This window comes from Macaca thibetana, chromosome 8, assembly GCF_024542745.1.
Source record: "Macaca thibetana thibetana isolate TM-01 chromosome 8, ASM2454274v1, whole genome shotgun sequence".
Lineage (NCBI taxonomy): Eukaryota > Metazoa > Chordata > Mammalia > Primates > Cercopithecidae > Macaca > Macaca thibetana.
The window spans coordinates 11,101,456-11,121,127 of record NC_065585.1 but is presented as its reverse complement, the minus strand read 5'-3'; the positions used below and the strand labels follow the sequence as shown (position 1 = coordinate 11,121,127).

The following is a 19,672-nucleotide window of genomic DNA, read 5'->3' as shown; positions in this document are numbered from 1 at the left end:
TCCTTACACAAGCACACAGGTAGGAGACCTCATGAAGATGGGGATAGAGATTGCAGTGAGATAGCTACACGTCAAGGAGCAGCAAGGGTTTCCAGGAGCTACCAGAAGCTACAAAGAAGCCTGGAAGGATTCTCCCCTAGAGCTTTTGGAGGGAGCACGGCCTTGTTGACACGTTGACTACAAACCTCTAATCTGCAAAATTGTGAGATAATAAATTCCTGATATTTTAAGCAGCTCAGTTTGTAGTAATTTGTTACAGCAGCCACAGGAAACTAATATACCAGGCAGAGGCTAGGTTCTAGCTTCTGGGAAAAGATGTTATGGTAAGATGTATATGGTAAGATATAATAAAGACTAACAGAAATGTTGCAATTAGTGGGAATTCTGTTATTCAATAAATACTTACTGAGCGCCTGTATGTGTTGGGCTCTGGGCTAGTAGTGGGGCATTGGGAGTATGCATGGAGAAAAGGTAAGTAAGCCATAACCTGCACTAGTTTAGTGGACAGCCTCGTATTAGTTCGTTCTCACATTGCTACAAAGAATGACTTGAAACTGGGTAATTTATAAAGGAAAGAGGTTTAATTGACTTTACAGTTCCACACAGCTGGGGAGGCCTCAGGAAACTTACAATCATGGCAGAAGGCAAAGGGGAAGCAAGGCATGTCTTCCCATAGTGGCAGGAGAGAGTGAGCAAGTGAGCAAGTAAGTGGGGCAAGTGTCACAGTTTAAAACCATCAGCTGTCATGAGAACTCACTCATGATCATGAGAACAGCATGCGGGAAACTGCCCCCATGATCCAATCACCTCCTACCAGGTCCCTCCCACAACATTAATTGTGGGGATTACAATTCGAGATGAAATTTGGGTGGAGACACAGAGCCAAACCACATCAACTGTGGAGAGTTCCTCAGTGTGTGTTCCCCGGACCACGCTCATCAGAATCCGTGAGTGCTGCTGGAAATGAGGTCCATGAGCCAGCAGCATCAGCCTAAGACAAAGCTGGTTGGGTACTCTGCTTCTTGGCCCCCATTCTAGACCTACTGAATCTGAATCTCAGGGGTAGGATCCAAGAATCTCTGTTTTTCAGAAGGTCTCTAGCTGGTTCTGATGACTACTAAGGATTGAAAACTTCAAGTCTAGCAGTTTAATATGGTGAGGCAAATTGGCCTGAAGAAAGAACAAATCCTAAGCTGAAGGCACCTAGACCCTTGCAAGAACAGCCCCCTCCCAAACTAGTGCATGTGGTTGGACCAGGGGTTAGAACCTGCTGAGACCATAAATGAGGCCATTTGTGTACATCAGTAAGAGGAAAAAGGGATGAAGACAGAGATTCCTACCTGTCAGAAGCCTGTGCTGTTTGTACCCAACTCTGCTAGTCTTATCTTCCTCCTTCTTCCCCTCCAACTTGCTATTCAATTTCCACAGAGCCTTGCAGCTGAATGTACAAAGGGAGAGCTGCCTGAAAGCTGCAGTAGGTGGTAATGGCGATAGCTAGCACTAGCATCACCAGTGTTGCCATCCTCATGTGCACTGAGCATCTGTCATTTCTCAAGCACCATATGCAGTCATTTTATACACATGATATCGTTTTACTAATCCTCACACCCACAGGATAGAGATGTTATTGTGTTCATTTTACAGATAAGGAGATCAAGATTAATACAGGGATCAATTGCCCAAAGTTCCAAGCCCAATAAATGACATAGCTGTATTATGCACTCCATCTTCCTGCCCATAACTTTCCCTCTATGCTGAAGAATAGACAATGACAGAATGAAGGACATAGTTCCCTCCAATCATAAAACCAAGAAGATCAGAGATTCTTCAATTGTGTTATGCACAGGAATCATCAGAGTCAATGTTAAAGACAGAATCTGGTTTGGGAGGTCAAGGATGGGGCCTGAGATTTCACACTTCTAACAAGCTCTCAGGTGATGCCAATGGGGCTGATCCCTGGACCACACTATGAGTACCAAGGAATTAGATAATTTCATGGCGGACCTCATTTCTCAACTGGGCAGATAAGTAGACTTGTAACTTGGTCAATAACATGGCTGAGGTCATTGGATTCATTACTTGTACAACCAGGCTGATAAAACAGCTGCTATCAGAACTGAGAAAAGCAAAACACATTAAAATGAATCAGAAACTCAGATCTTCTCAGTGATTTAGATGTTTTCAGTTCCTCTCTTCATCATTCTCACCCAGCTATAGTTAGTCAACATCTTCCCCTGAAGACATCCCTCTAGCTAGTCCTTGAGCTGATACTGAACAAGGTGTGTACAAGAGATTCTCACCCCACCAGCAGATGGTTATCAAAATTATAGAATTTTCCTTAGACCAGGGCTGCTGGCTTGTACTTGACCCAAGGACTCTTGTGTTGTGTCCCGGCACCAGAGGCCAGTCACATGAATGTTTGCTTAGGTTTTGTGACTCCATCTCCAACTTGACCCCCTGTTTCCTTGCCACTTGTTTGCCTGCTCTCTGCACCTCCAACACAGACATAGGTTATCCATCAGGAGTCATAATGCTGTCTTGCTCACAGCACGAGTCCCCAGCTGCCCTGGATCTTCTGTTGCCAGGCTACATCTGTTATATTCAACTTCCTACACTGAAGAGATTTTTGCTTCCCCAAGACACTGCTATTGGGACCAACCATTCCCTGACCAACTCCGTAATTAGCCGAGTGCACTGAACTCTAGGTCTACCAATCTGGACTTTTCCCTTCTCACCAGCAACCTACCATTCAGATAATAGTCATCTTTGCAGCAGAGCACCACATGCCAATGTATAAGAAAAGAGGCCTCTTCATCCTACCACAGTGACTTGAATTTTTAAAAATTAGAAAAATCTAAACATTCATTATTTTAATTGACAGAAATAGCCGAAAATCACTTTTAAACATGAAAGTGGCAATGCATGGTAAAATCTCAAGGAAGTTAAATTTTATTCAGATTTAGTTGCCATGATAAGTTTCTGCGCAAACAGAGATTAAGCTTGTTGTTTTCTGATAAGATAAGGACATCTAGAGTCAACACTTCTGGACATGATTGACTACATTCCTTTGGATAAAATATGAATGTTGTTGGTACAAAAAGAGAAAGAGAAAAGGAAAGTCATTTTTAACTGTAGATAACATATCTTCTATTTGATTAATTTATGACTAACAGCAAATACAATAATAGAATGAACAAATATTGAATGGCAAAGTAGAAATCAGAATTTGCCAATCTCAGGCAGCTCTTACATGATGTGTTCACCTTTGAAGTCAGTGGGTTCAAGTGTTACGTGAACTTAGCCTGGTCTCTGTGGTTCAGCCTTGTGACAATGGAGCAGAGTGAATGGATGAAGGGTTAGGCCTGGTATCAGAGGACTTGCATTCAAGTCTTACCCCTATAAGCTGCATATTCTTAAGCAAACTATGTAGCTTTTCTTAGTCTTGTTACCTACTCCTAAAAATGACAACAATGACATCCTCAATCTCAGTGGTTATCGTGAGGGCAAAAAGATTTTTTGGAAGAGGGACTCCAGACCATACTGCCCTGAGACTTTACTGAGCCCCATCCAAACGATCTTGTGTTGAAATTAACCCTTCCTTTTTCCCATTGCTCAGGCATAATCTCAGAGAAACCAAAGCAGGGTCCTGGACACGCTGGCAGGTGGCAGTGATCTGAAAGGCTCATGTAGCAGAGGCTCAGACTGTGCAGGGTCTAAAACACAGTCAGTATAAAATCCACCATAATTACCATTTTAACACAGGGAAGTCATAGCTTTACTCTGGGGGCTTAAATGTCAGAAGCCTTTTGCAGCACCCTCAAAAGCAGAGATAAGATAAGAGCAAGCATGGAGAGTGAGAAGAAATATGAGAGACGAGGCAGTACCTTTTTGACCAGGAGAATTGTGCCTGGACTTCTATAAACATGTGCATGTTTATCTTTCCTCGCTTACTTTTTTTTGACTCTTCCTTTATCTTTTAACTCAATTCAAAATGACCTATTTATTCATAAACTTATTCAATCAATATGTGAGTATCCCCTATTATAAGAGGCAGTATAATAAAATGGTTAAGAATATGGACTTGGGCCCCAGAATGCCTCAGTTCAAATCCCACCTCTTTTACTTAATAACTGTGCAATCTTAGGCAAATTATTTAACTACCTTAACCTCAATATCACCATTTATAACACAGTCAAAAAAATCAGTACTTAGCTCACAGGGTTGTTATGAGGATTCGGTGAGTGTAGGGCCACATGGTGGCTCACGCCTGTAATCCCAGTGCTTTGGGAGGCCAAGGTGGGATAATTGCTTGAGGTCAGGAGTTTCAGACCAACCTGGGCAACAATGTGAAACACCATCTCTACAAAAAAAATAAAAATTATCTAGCCTTGGTGGTGCACCTGTTTTTCCAGCTACTCAGAAATAGAGGTGCACCATTTCTCTCCTGGTATTGCTGTTCTGAACCAGGTTCAAATAACTGAGTGATGGGTGCACCTGTATTCCCAGCTATTCTGGAGGCTGAGAAAAGAGGACTGACAGTTCAAATAACTGTCCTTGAGATTGAAGGAAACTCTTCTCTTTCCCCTCTGATTCCATCCCCTGCCCGACACAAGAGATGGCCCCAACCCTTGGGGTTGATAGATACAATTAACTAGGTGTGCAGCATTTCTGTTTCCTAAAACTAGCAACCCTACCCATCCTTCTATTCAGGGATGGGTGCTGGATGTGAGTGGGGAGGCTTCCCATAAGTCATATGCTTTTTCCTCTACCTTGTCCTTGTTTTTCCATGAGCCACTAAACTTCATACCTCAATAACAGATGGAATCCAGGAGAGAAGCCAACTTCCAGAAAAGGCAAGACACTGCTGGGGAAATTACAAAAGTTACAGGTAGCCCTGTGTTGCAATACTTAAAAGCCTATGGGTGGTCATCTAAAGCTAATTTTGGGGACTCAGGCATATTCAAAACTCCAATTTTGGGAAAGTTTTCTCTGCCTGAGTTTATTTTCTCATCTATAAAATGGAGATAATAATATCATTTGTATGGTAAGGCTGCTGCAAAGACTTGCAAAGTAGACGATCACTCAATGTTTTTTGAAAGAATGACTCTTTCCTGTGATTCTGGAGTCAGCTGCATCAGAGTTAATAGGTGATATGGTTTGGCTCTGTGTCCCCACCCAAATCTCATCTCCTATGCTAATCTCCATGTGTTGAGGGAGAGAGCTGGTGGTTTGGCTCTGTGTCCCCACCCAAATCTCATCTCTTACGCTAATCCCCATGTGTCAAGGGAGAGAGCTGGTGGGAGGTGATCGTGGGGTTCATGGGGACGGTTTTCCCCATGCTGTTCTGGTGATAATGAGGGCGTTCTCACAAGATCTGAGTGTCCCCTGTGCTATCTGTCTCTCCTGCCACAGATAAGACATACCTTGCTTCCCCCACCATGATTGTAAGATTCCTGAGGCCCCTCTGGCCATGCAAAACTGTGAGTCAATTAAACCTCTTTCCTTCATAAAAAACCCATCTGAGGCAGTATCTTCATAGTAGTGTGAAAACAGACTAATACAATAGAGATATTGCGAGTCTGCTGAGGTGGCTGTAGACTAAGGAAGACTTTCCTTCAGTCATTTTCTTATGTGAAACATTGGCATGAACCCCTGAAAGGAAAGGCAAGACACCCATTGACCACATATCATACACTAGACACTTGATGGCTCCTCATGCTATTTAATCCTTCCTTATAGCTATCCTGCAAGATGGATGATATGACCCCACTTTACAGATGCAAAAACTGAGACTTAGGGAAAGCCAGCTAGATGACTCCCAATCCTGCACATGCCACCCGGGCTCCAGAAGAGTAGCTAGAGGGCCTCCCCTCTGTGCTCAAGCCTAGAGAGGTAATGTGATGCAACCCAGGTGGACCTTCAGGCCCCAAATTTGTTGAAGAACTGATACAAATGGAGAAACAGGAAGATTCCACTGCTAAACCAAAGTCCCAGTCCTCCTCTGCCCACTGGTCACCTGGAGCAATCTCTTTTCCCTACACTGTAACATCATTAAGCTCATTCAAACACCATCTCTGTGTAGTTGCTTCATGGGGTGCCTTAGACCTAAGCACATGTATTATTTTATTCATCAATGTGAGAACATGTCTCCTCATCTCTGAACTGAAGGCAAAGATTCTCCTCTGTGTTGGCCTCATCCGGGGGCCCTGAGAATCCAAGGTAACCACAGTAATCCTGACAGCTGTCACTCAAATACCTCTCACTAGGTGACACACATGATTATGAGCACATAGGATAACCCATAACTCACAAAATCCTCATATCAGCAATGTGATCCTCATATCAGCAATCCTCATATCAGCAATGCAGTAATAACAGCAATAACCTTGTTATTAGCACATTCATTTTGCAGATGAGGAAAGTCAGGCACAGAGAGATTAAGTAACTGGCTCAAGGTGACACAGTGGCAAAGGGGAAGAGTCAGTATTTGAACCCAGGGAGTCTCTGATCACAGGCTTTGTGCTCTGGAGGGGATGGGAGGGCTCCCTGGAAGCTTATGGGGTTATGGGCATTCTAGAGTCAGATCTGACCTCACTCAGCCCGACTCCTTCCCCATGAAGAAGTTTGACTGACAGAGTTTTATCTCGTCATTACCAGTGCAGTCTTGCTAGCTCAGGTCCTTGGAAATACTGCTATTCTATGCTATATCCTAACATTAATACTCAGTTAATGCTCTACTATTGAAAATCATGCTCAATTACTTTTAGCATAAAATTTCAGCTGCTTCCCACTGCATTGGAAGCTTTGAAATAGGCAATTGTCTCTTACCTCCTCTTTCACTTCTGCCCATTCTCCCTTTAGCAAGCTCATGTGCTTGGAACTCACCTTTGTTCTATGATTTGAGCTTTTCCCCTGTGTGGAAGAGCCTGTACTCACCACACTCTCTCCTTGAAATGCTCTTCCCTGGCTATTCAAAGGGCAGACTCCATCTCAACCTCTGGGTCGGGAACCTTCCCTTCCACCTCCCCACTACCTAAAGCTCTCTGCTCCTTGCCCTCTCTTTCCCTCTATCTCATCAACCCACTTACTGTCTGGACCTAAAGCTAGAGCTGCTACCCCAATTCACAAATTATATCCTTAGGGTTTGTAGAAACCCATCTGGATAAAACTTGTATTTCTTTTTAATTGTGGCAAAATACACACAACATAAAAACATTAAATTTACCATCTTATTTTTAAGTGCCCAGTTCAGTAGAGTTAAGCACATTTACATTATTGTGCAACCAATCTCTAGAATGTTTTCCTCTTGCAACACTGAAATTCCATACCCATTGAACAACTTCCCCTTTCCCCTCCCTCCAGTCCCTGGCAGCCACTCTTCTACTTTTTATTTCTATGATTTTGACTACTCTAGGTACCTCATATAAGGGGGGTCATAGAGCATTTGTCCTTTTATGTCTGGCTTATTTCACTCAGCATAATGTCCTCACGGTTCATCCATGTCGTAGCATGTGCCAGTATTTCCTTTCTTTTTAAGGCTGAGTAACATCCCATTGTGCATATACACCACATTTTCTTTCTCTATTCATTCCATCAGTGGACACTTGGATTGCTTCTACTTTTTGGTGACTGTGATTAATGCTGCTAAGAGCACAGCTGTACATAAACCCCTGCATTTTAAGCTCCTGTATTTACTGTTTGGGCTGTAGATTTCTAGGGCTGAGCTCTACACACTGGACTGTTTCTAGCTCCCTGACATTATCAGGCTCCTTCTCCTCCCCTTCCCGCCATAATCCACAGCTGTGCCTTCTCCATGCCTCTGGGAGCTATTAATTAGGACAATTTTCTCTTCTTAGTTTTTAGGATATTCATTTTGACTCAACTCATCAGGTATATAAGTAGGGTGGATGACTGGGTCTACAGTGTGGTTTCTGATAACTCGGTGTGGACATTTTTATAAACCTTATACAATCTCTTTAAAACATCCTCTTCCCTTACTAGATGGTACTTCAAATACTCATTGCAATGAACAGACTTCCTTACCACAAGGGACACTTGGTGGGGAACTGAGACCTGTTAACCAAAGGGACATTGTGACCTAATGACACCAAGGAGTCAGTGATGCTCAGTGAATGAGTGCTCAAAAAAAGGCTCTGGGAGGCAGTTAACAGGAGTGGAAGAGGAACAAGAGGCAGCAGAAGAAAGGCCCCAAGAGAAAGGTAGGAGACTGCAGACACCAGTTCTGGACATTGTTGGAGATGGGACTACATCTCCAGGAGGAGAAACATGGAGCTATCTAACTGACCTCACGAGAGGTGGGATCCTAGGAGCCAGTTCTAGGGGTGGGGGCTGTGTGGGAAGCAGATGCTAGACCCAGGTCAAGAGATTCCTCCCTTGACTGCTCAGCTGCTTACGGATGTATGAATGTGGACAAGTTAATATTCCTACATGGCTATTTTCTCTTGAGGAGAACAAATCAGAATAATAATATGTATCTTACAGTGTTTTGTTGATTAAAAACAAATTCACATGAGTGGGCTGAGGAGCATGCCTGTCTCTCTGCATATGTTCCATAAAAATTGTTCATCCTGGGTGGGGTACAGTGGTTCACACCTGTAATCCTAGCACTTTGGGAGGCCGAGGTGGGCGGATCACGAGGTCAGGAGATTGAGAACATCCTGGCTAACATGGTGAAACCCAGTCTCTACTAAAAATACAAAAAATTAGCCAGGCATGGTGGCGGGCGCCTGTAGTCCCAGTTACTCGGGAGGCTGAGGCAGGAGAATGGCGTGAACTCGGGAGGTGGAGCTTGCAGTGAGCTGAGATCACGCCACTGCACTCCAGCCTGGGCGACAAAGCAAGACCCCATCTCAAAAAAATATAAATAAATAAAAATAAAAATTGTTCAACCTGGCTGGGTGCGGTGACTCACAACTGTAATCTCAACACTTTGGGAGCCCAAAGCAGACAGATCATGAGGTCAGATTGAGACCACCCTGGCCAACATGGTAAAACCCTGTCTCTACTAAAAATACAAAAATTATCTGGGCATGGTGGTGCGCACCTGTAGTCCTAGCTACTTGGGAGGCTGAGGCAGGAGAATCGCTCGAACCCAGGAGGTGGAGGTCGCAGTGAGCCAAGATCGTGCCACTGCACTCCAGCTTGGTGACAGAGTGACACTCTGTCTAAGAAAAGAAAAGAAAAATTGTTCATCCTCTCTTGTTCTTTCTTGCAAACCTCACATCGAACATAATGCTATGCCCAGAATTATGCCTTGATAAACATTTGGGGTGGAAGAAAGGAAAGAGATGATGTTTTCTCCCCATCAGCTGCCTTCTCAGGGAATTTGGATCTCCAATTTGGGAGATTTACAGAACACCTCATCAGGACTGGAGATGCCCAGAATGAGCCTGCACTCCCCAGTTGAGTGTTTCCAGAATAAATGGAAGATGGGTGGTGGTGCACATGGGTGAGTCAATGTCTATCATTTGAATTAAAAAGGACAAGTAAACACACAGTTCATAGTATAAATAAAACCAGAGACATTCCCTCATCAGCAACCTTCATATTCTGAAAGCCCACAAAGCACCTGAAAGACATTCACAGACCAGTTGTCATGAGACCTCTCTGCACCAAGAACCTTTCTTTCCCCACTGTCTTGTTACTAGATTGAAATCAAGCATCATGCTTGAAACTCAGCTAGGAGCACCCCCACCAGGACACACAGGGGTCTGGAGTTAGATTGTAAACACAGGGCCTCTTACGCTGGCTGGGATTTTCCCAGGCACGTTGGTGGGGCTTTCTACTGAAATGTCACACAACCCAGCTGTGTACCCTGAAAGAGGTTTTGGAATGACAGTCTGGAGAATGGGTGGAGTCTGCCCTCGAGAAGGGTCAGAAATCCCTGAATTCCTAAGGAGTCAACTACTTAAAGGAACCCAACTGTTCTACAAAACCACAGAGAAATGTCAAGGTCACTGGACCAGATCTACTTCCCTTAAAAAACATAAGGCTTGGCTTGACAATATTGAAGAAATCAAATGGGAAATGTTTATTTTCTGCCCATGTCTACCATGACCTTATTTGCTTTGAAAGAAAAAACAAAAGATAATTTGGTCTAGATAATTAATTATTATCATCGTTATTGTCAACATTGTCATCTTCATCCTTACAAGGAATTAAAATATAGCGATATATCTAGGCTGAATCTTAATAATTGAGGAAGAAGCAACTAGATCGAGAAGGCAGACAAGGACTTAGGGGGTGTGGGAGCTGAAAACATCCCAGGCAGAGAGTGCAGAGTGAGCTAAGGCATGCTGCTCCACCATAATCTCTTTTTGGTTACTTAATTTTCCCCACTTTTCATCTGTTATTTTGTGTTTGTCCATGTCTTTCAACCTGTTCAATCCACTTTCTTTAATCTGTTTCTGTGTTGGCACTTAACTCTGGACTCCAAACTATTTCTGGTTAGCAATTGCTATCCTTGCAATATGTCACAATTTCATTCAATCATTCTTTCAATAAGACCATATGATACGGTTTGGCTCTGTGTCCCAACCCAAATCTCATCTCAAATTTTAATCCTCACTTGTAGAGGGAGGAACCTGTAATCCCCACATGTCAAGGGAGGGAGGTGATTGGATCGTGGTGGGGGTTTCCCTCATGCTGTTCTCGTGATAGTGAGTGACTTCTCACGAGATCTGGGGCTCTCCCCACTTTGCTTTACCCTTCTCTTTCCTGATGAAAATAAAACAGGGCTCTTCCCCACTTCACTTTACCCTTCTCTCTCCTGATGTGCTGTGAAGAAGGTGACTGCTTCCCCTTCTGCCATGATTGTAAGTTCCCTGAGGTCTCCCCAGTTATACAGAACCGTGAGCCAATTAAACCTCTTTCCTTCATAAATTATGCAGGTTTGGATAGTATCTTTATAGCAATGTGAAAACGGGCTAATACACCATAGTATCTGCTTACCTGTGAGGTAAGTTGTCTGTTACCTGTGAGGCACTATGATAGGTACTGAAGGCACACAGAAGCATGAGACCTGCTCCTTGTCATTATGGAAACTACAATCTAGTAGTAGAGGAAGCAGACATGGATCATCAATTGTGACTTATATTAGCAACTCATTCATTTATTTGTTCACTCATTAATTCATATATTCAACAAATATGCATGGAGTTCCTGCTATGTGACAGGAATTGTGCTATACCCTGGTGATGAAAGCTTATTTTCTGTTCATGCCTATCTTCTCCTCATTTGCCTTTGAAAGAAAAATAAAAGATAATATGGTCTAGATAATTATTGTTATCATTAATGTCAACATCATTGAATAAGAGTTTATGAATGAGCAAAAGGGACACCGTCCCTACCCTCATGGAGTTTGTAGTCTCCATTTGGAGAAGCTAATGAGACCCCTGGTGTCTTAGAAGGCTCCAAGAGGAGGGGTCCTGGGAAAACTGGGGGTTGTGAAAGAAGATTTTCCTTCTCTGTTTATTGCCTGCCTTCTGTAAGCACCAACTGTCAATTTCTTGAAGATACTTTGGTTACCCATGGCAACGTCTGAAGCAAGCAATAAAGAGCTGAGGAAAGCACACGTTCACACCCTCATATTGACTTTTCCACGTGGCCCTCTGAGTGTGGTGATTGGGAACATAAAACGAGCTGCTGGTTAATTAGGAATGTGGTAGGACCTCATCACTGGAGTGAGTGTGTTGACTTTGGAAGGGATCTTTAAAACTTTTAAAATTTGCAAAATGTGTTATTTGAATAGACTAAGTTTTTTATAATTTTAGCAGGGAAAAATACTTGTATTTTTAAAGTTCAATAAAACATTTCAAGTACTTACATGATCTCGGCTCAGTCATCTCTCCAATCTTATCCTTTCCCACTACTCATTTTGCTTTCATTTTATCGAATAGTCTTCCCATCCCCTAATAGTCTGTTTTCTCTTTTCCCTGGGACATTGCATATGTTTTCTTTTTCTTCTGCCTGTGACTTCCCTTCTTCCTCTCTCTCTCTCTCCTTTCAAAATGTCTTCTTATCCTGACTTTTAACACCATTTCTACTTCAGATAACACTAATTTACTTATTTCCTTGACTATAAAACCTACAATGCGATGATGCCTTTACTATGCTTTTCATAGTCTATGACCTTCCCTTATCACTAACAAATACATATTTTTTTTTTTTTTTTTTTTTGAGAGGGAGTCTCGCGCTGTCGCCCGAGCTGGAGTGTAGTGGCCGGATCTCAGCTCACTGCAAGCTCCGCCTCTCGGGTTTACGCCATTCTCCTGCCTCAGCCTCCCGAGTAGCTGGGACTACAGGCGCCCGCCACCTCGCCCGGCTATTTTTTTGTATTTTTTAGTAGAGACGGGGTTTCACTGAGTTAGCCAGGATGGTCTCGATCTCCTGACCTCGTGATCCGCCCGTCTCGGCCTCCCAAAGTCCTGGGATTACAGGCTTGAGCCACCGCGCCCGGCCTACAAATACATGTTTTCATACTTTATTCAAACATCTTCTTTTCCACACTAGGGTGGGAACACCATGACAACAGGGTTGTGGCTACTATGTTCAGAAGTTTATTCCTGAGCCCAGTCCAGTAATTACAAAATAAATATTAGTTGAATAAATGAATAAATCAGAATCATTAGTAAATATAATTTATAGTGAGAAAAATCACATCAGTCAGTTATTGCAATGTAACAAACCAGCCCAGAGCCCAGTGGCATGAAATGGGAGGCAACTTTCATTCTCACACTCAAATCTCTGCAGGTGGTTGTGATGTCTTTGCTTCAACTTGTGAGTCATGGGTTAGTTGGAACAGCCCTGCTCTACATGTCTCTCATTCATCTGGGGTCAGCATAAAACTGCCTTTGCAGAATTATGACAGTAAGTGCAATCTGACATAGTTGACTCCAACTTCCTTCTGATCTCTTAGCTGTCCTTTGTCATTCCTGGGTGTAGGCTAAGCTAACTTTGAGAAGAATTTAGTTTTCAGTTTAACTTAAAACAAGGGTAATGGCCAGGCATGATGGCTCACGCCTGTAATCCCAGCACTTTGGGAGGCCGAGGCGGGCAGATCACGAGGTCAGGAGTTCAGGACCAGCCTGGCTAATATGGTGAAACCCCATCTCTGCTAAAAATACAAAATTTAGCCAGGCGTGGTGGTGCATGCCTGTAATCCCAGCTACTTGGGAGGCTGAGGCAGGAGAATCGCTTGAACCCAGGAGGCAGAGGTTGCAGTGAGCCAAGACTGCGCCACTTCACTCCAGCCTGGCAACAGAGCGAGACTCCGTCTCAAAAAAAAAAAAAAAAAAAAAAAAAAAAGAAAAAAAAAAAAAAGAAAAGAAAAGAAAAGAAAAGAAAAAACAAACAAACAAGGATGATAATAGTCTCTCCCTAAAACTAACCCGCTCTTTGCTCAGGGATGAAAACTACTTTTGTAAGCCTGATAAATACGATAAAAAAATAGGATTATGGGAGGAGCACGGACTCTACTATGCGATAGGCATAGTTTCTGTAATCCCTTACTGCTTAGGAGTCATGTGGCCAGAGGTCAAAAGATTTGTGACTTCTCCAATTGCTCCCATAGACAACATCATTATTATAGAAACTAAAATTGGTGTTTTGAAATATGTTTAAGACTGAGTCCACCGGGACTCATGATTCATAACTCAACTGAACCTGTGGCCCCACCTAGAGGCAGACTTAGCACCTGAGGACTGCTTTCCATACCCCTATGATTTCATCTCCAACCAATTAGCAGCACCTATTCCCTAATCTAATTGTCCATAAAAGCCATAGCCTCTGAGCCTTGGGGAGGTCGACCTGAGTGATAACTCCAGTTCTCCCACATGGGCCAGGCTCACATCAATTAAACTCTTTCTCTACTGCAATGCCACAGTTTCAGTGAATTAATTTTGTCTGTGCAGCAAGCAGGAATAACCCATTGGGCATAGCAAGCAGGTCACCTGGGGAAGATTTTTCTCATGGTAGTAACAGAAGTACAAGAGGTGGAGTTCAACCACACAAGGGGATCTCAAGCCTTTGCCTGTTTCATGTGTAGTAACATTCCGTTATCAAAACAAGTCATACGGCTAACCCCACACTCATGAATGGGAAATATACTCTGCCTACAGGAAATGGTTGAGAGGACTGAATACTGTTTAACAATAATCCAAGACACCATAACCATTAAAGATACAAGGATCAATCTGTAATCTAGCCAATATTTATTTCATGAAGTTGTTTTTCACATAGGCAATTATTAAATAGATTTTACTCATACTGCACTATGCTAGATTGCTTGCAAAACCCACAATTAGAAAATGAGTTGTGGAATCTGCCACCAGCAGCATGCAAGTAAGATAAAACATCTATACAGATTATTATTCTACAAGAAATTATGTTATATACTTACCAAAGACTACATATCATAGAGGAGACAGCAAAGATTTTAGAGTCAGGCAGACCAGGGTTTGCTAACCATCTAATTGTGGGTAGTTGTTTAAATCCTGAGTCTCTTCTACCTCCCCTGTAAAATCGGTGTGATAACAATACCTACATCTCATAGGCTGACATCAAGATAAAATGGCTCAAGATAAAATGTGCTATGCCTGGCACAGAATAAGCCCTCCATACACACTGGTTCTCTCTCTTTGCATCCTTTTGCCCTATTATGCCCTTGTCAAGATCAAATTACAGAGCATGTAATCCCATCATTTGCTAAAAACTGTGGATGTCATTAGCTGCTTGGTTTTATCTCTATTTGGGGGCCACCTTGATGTATGGTTCATTAACATGAAATCTTCAAGGAATGAGGTACGAGTCTGACCTCATTTTTTATTTTAAATTTTACTTTAAGTTCTGGGATACATGAGCAGAACATGCAGGTTTGTTACATAGGTATACATGTGTCATGATGGTTTGCTGCACCTATCAACCTGTCATCTAGGTTTTAAGCCCCACGTTCATTAGGTATTTGTCCTAATGCTCTCCCTCCTCTTGCCCCCGACTCCCTGACAGGCCCCGGTTGTGTGATGCTCCCCTCCCTGTGTCCATGTGTTCTCATTGTTCAACTCCCACTTAGGAGTGGGAACATGTGGTGTTTGGTTTTCTGTTCCCGTTTTAGTTTGTTGAGAATGATGGCTTCCAGTTTCATTCATGTCCCTGCAAAGAACATGAACTCATTCTTTTATATGGCTCCATAGTATTACATGGTATATATGTGCCATATTTTATTTATCCATTCTATCATTGATGGGGATTTGGGTTGGTTCCAAGTCTTTGCTATTGTAAATAGTGCTCCAATAAATATTTGTATGCATGTGTCTTTATAGGAGAATGATTTATATTCCTTTGAGTATATAGCCAGCAATGGGATTACTGGGTCAAATGGTATTTCTGGTTCTAGATCCTTGAGGAATTGCCATACTGTCTTCCACAATAGTTGGAATAATTTACACTCCCATCAACAGTGTAAAAGCATTTCTATTTCTCCACAGCCTTGCCAGCATCAGTTGTTTCCTAATTTTTTAATAATTGCCCTTCTAACTGGTGTGAGATGGTATCTCATTGTGGTTTTGATTTGCATTTCTCTAATGATCAGTGATGATGAGCTTGTTTGTATATGTTTTTTGGCCACATAAATGTCTTCTTTTCAGAAGTGTCTGTTCATATCCTTTCCCCACTTTTTCATGGGGTTGTTTTTTTCTTGTGCATTTAAGTTCCTTGTAGATTCTGGATAGTAGACCTTGTCAGATGGGTAGGTTGCAAAAATTTTCTCCCATTCTGTAGGTTGTCTAGTTCACTCTGATGATAGTTTCTTTTGCTATGCAGAAGCTCTTTAGTTTAATTATATCCTATTTGTCAATTTTGGCTTTTGTCGCAATTGCTTTTGGTATTTTAGTCATAAAGTCTTTGCCCTGGCCTATGTCTTGAATGATATTGCCTAGGTTTTCTTCTAGGGTTTTTATGGTTTTAGATTTTACATTTCAGTCTTTAGTCCATCTTGAGTTGATTTTTGTATAAGATGTAAGGAAGCGGTCCAGTTTCTGTTTTCTGCATATGGCTAACTAGTTTTCCCAGCACCATTTATTAAATAGGTAATCTTTTCCCCATTGCTTGTTTTTATCAGGTTTGTTGAAGATCAGATGGCTGTGGATGTGTGGTGTTATTTCTGAGGCCCCTGTTCTGTTCCATTGGTCTTTATATCTGTTTTGGTATCAGTACTATGCTGTTTTGGTTACTGTAACCTTGCAGTATAGTTTGAAGTCAGGAAGCATGATGCCTCCAGCTTTGTTCTTTTTTCTTAGGATTATCTTGGTTATATGGGCTCTTTTTGGTTCTGTATGAAATTTAAAGTATTTTTTCCTAATCTGTGAAGAAAGTCAATGGTAACTTGTGGGAAATAGCATTGAATCTATAAATCACTTTGGGCAATATGGCCATTTTTCACAATATTGATTCATCCTATCTATGAGGATGGAATTTTTTTTTTCATTTGTTTGTGTTCTCTCTTATTTCCTTGAGCAGTGGTTTGTAGTTCTCCTTGAAGAGGTCCTTCATGTCATTCATAAATTGTATTCCTAGGTGTTTTATTCTCTTTGCAGCAATTGTAAATGGGAGACCTCATTTTTTAGAGCCTATCGTCTTATGCATCTTGTTCAGATTTCTTTTCCCCTAAGCACATCATGTTGCCTTTAACAACTCCAAAGATCTTCTAAAACATCTCTGCTTATTTATGGCTTTGTGTACTCACCCTGCTTTCTATCCATGGGTGGCCCTACTCACCACACTCACCTCTGTGTATGTAATACTCTAATCTGTATCCAAATCAGAGGTCCGTATCTACATGTCAAATTGCGTATTGGATTTTTCTAAATGAGGATCAGGCTGGTATCTCAAATACGATGTATTAAACACTAAGTGTAGAGTCCATTCACTGTATCTGCACTTCTCCAGTGTTCTTTATCTCCGTGAACAGCTTCACCATCCATCTAGCCACAAAACTTAAAATCTCACGGTTGCCTTTGATTTATCCTCTTCCCTCATGATCATAATCCATTCAATATGTAGTCTAGTCAAGAAGACTTTGTCTATGGAGCAACATAAAACCCCAACATCAACCAGCTCAAACAGAAAGAATATAGCAATTAGTTTAGGGGAGAGCAGCCACCAACTATTGGGTTTCAGAACCACTTTACCCCAATTTTCCTGGCTTCTCCAGCTCTACTTTCCCTGTGTGAGTTTCACTGCCACAGTGACCACAAACTGGCCATAGCAACTCCAGGCATCATTGTCTGTAAAATAACACCCAGAACTTCCATCAGCAGAATTGTCTCTCTTAGGAATGAGGAACCCCTACATAGACATTGCCTGATGTTCCACTGGCTCAAAGGTCCATTCCTAAACCAGCAAAGAGGATAGATGTACCACGTGTGGACCACAACACCAGTTACTCTTAATCCCATTTCTCGACAATAAAATCTAATGAGCATCACATATTTTACCTCCTCAACACCTTGAACCTCTTCCTGCCCGTGTTACGACTTCAGTTAAAACATTCAGCACTTCTCACCGGAACCATAAATTTCTGCCTTGCTGTTTTTCATATCTTCTACAACTCCCCACTGCAATCCTTTTTTGTACATTCAACAAATATAACTTTCTAATAGAGTTCACATTATGTCACTTCTTAGAACACTTTCATATTTTCTCATAGGATAGAGTTCATACTATACAGTTGGATATTTGAGTCCTTCAAAACTTGACACGATGCCTTTTTTATTACTATTTTCTGCTAATCTTAACAGTTTATGTTGTGTCTATATGACTTCATAGTAGCAAGGCATTATGTATTATGCTACTTTTTTCCTTTTTGAGACAGAATCTTATTCTGTCACCCAGGTTGGGGTTCAGTGATGCGATCTCAGCTCACTGCAACCTCTGCCCTCAACTCAAGCGATCCTCCCACCTTAGCCTCCTTGAGTAGCTGGGAACACAGGCATGTGCCACCACATCCAGCAAATTTTTTGGTAGAGACAGCATTTTGCTATGTTGCTGAGGCAGGTCTCAAACTTCCAAGATGTGGCGATCCACCCACCTTGGCATCTCAAAGTCCTGGGAATACAGGCATGAGCCACCATGCCTGGCCATAGGTTTTTTGTTTGTTTGTTTTGTTTTGAGACAAGGTCTAGCTCTGTTGCCCAGGCTGGAATTCAGTGGTGTGATCATAGCTCACTGCAGCCTCAACCTCCCAGGCTCAAGCGGTCCTCCTTCCTCAGCCTCCCAAGTAGCTAGGACTACTAGGTGTACACCACCATGTCTGGCTAAATTTTTTATTTTCATTTTTTTTGTAGAGATGGGATCTTGCCACTTTTCCCAGGTTGGTTTCGAACTTCTGGCATCAAGTAATCCTCTGCCTCAGCCTCCCAAAGTGCTGGGATTACAGGCATGAGCCATCGCACCCAGCTTATATTAATTTTTTTCTATGCAATATCTCATTTACTCTGCACAGTTCTCTGTGAGGTAGATACTATTGACATTGACACTTTACAGAAAAGGAAGTTTAGATTAAGGCAGGTCAAGTAATTTTCCCAAAGTCACCTAGAGACTTGTACAGCTGAAGTTTAGAACCAGGGCTGTCTGACTCCAAAGCCTGTGTTCCTAACCATTAAAGCACATCACCTTCCTCTTGCCTCCACCTAAACCCTACATACAAGTCATCCCACACTTTTTAAGTGTTTTTTCAGGAAGCCTGGTAAGGTTTTGTCTTCCTGGGTTTAATAAAGTTGCTATCACTGCCCAGAATGTTCACCTCTATACCTCTGCCTTCAGTTCTACTTTTATACCTTCTCTGACACCACCAACTCCAGTCAAAATTATTTCTCTTTTCCCCGTGATTCTTTGATTTGATTGTCACACAAATCCATCTCTTGCGCCAGAGTCTCAACTCTTTCATGATAGAGACCAGTTCTTTCTTTGCTCAATTTTTCACAGCATTTTAGCCCTGTGGTTTACATTCAACCAAAATATCCAAATATTTTTTGAGAATATACTCTGGGCAAAACAGTGCTAGTTACTATGTGATAAGGATATCGAGGCACAGTTGCTATCCTCAAGAGGTATGCATTCTAGTGTGAGAGGTAGATATACAAACAAATGATTTCAAGGATAGAGAAATGTACAGGGTCCTAGTTACTATATAAGCATATCTTTGATTTAATTGCATGAATGCATTCTGCAGACTTATAACATTGCCCATGCATCAATCCCTCACTGATAAGCTAAGAGCTTTGCATGCGTGTTTTCATAGGCATTAGGGGTGTCATTCTTGTTGTTCCTCCACTCCTGATGTTTCTTCCACATGGAAGAAGCCTATTAGAAAAATGTTTGTTTTTTTCTCTATCCCCATAGCCAGCTCCCCCCAGGGACAAAGTGTGATTTGACATGATTGAAAGGAGAAGTCAGGCACATTTAGGCTGGCCTCATCCTCACCTCCTATGAAGAAGCGTGCCTGCAGAGAATGTGCGTTCTCTTTTGCTCTCAGCTATATAGGGGAGCTCAGCCTCACGTCACACTGACAATATCACACATCAATTGTGTATCATAATTCTACCCACTCTCTGACCCAGTGCCTTTTGTGATGTTGCGGGAGCCTTCTTAGATTGAA

General features: G+C 42.1%; 1 long non-coding RNA gene across 1 annotated transcript in view; it reads left to right on the top strand.

The window, feature by feature from the left end:
- The first annotated feature begins 8,098 nt into the window (after nucleotides 1-8,098).
- The window catches only part of LOC126960629 (uncharacterized), a 57,498-nt gene continuing 45,924 nt past the window's right edge, over nucleotides 8,099-19,672 (top strand). Inside the window, exon 1 of the long non-coding RNA XR_007728085.1 lies at nucleotides 8,099-8,219. This is a non-coding gene — a long non-coding RNA (uncharacterized LOC126960629). The remainder of the gene's footprint in view (nucleotides 8,220-19,672) is intronic.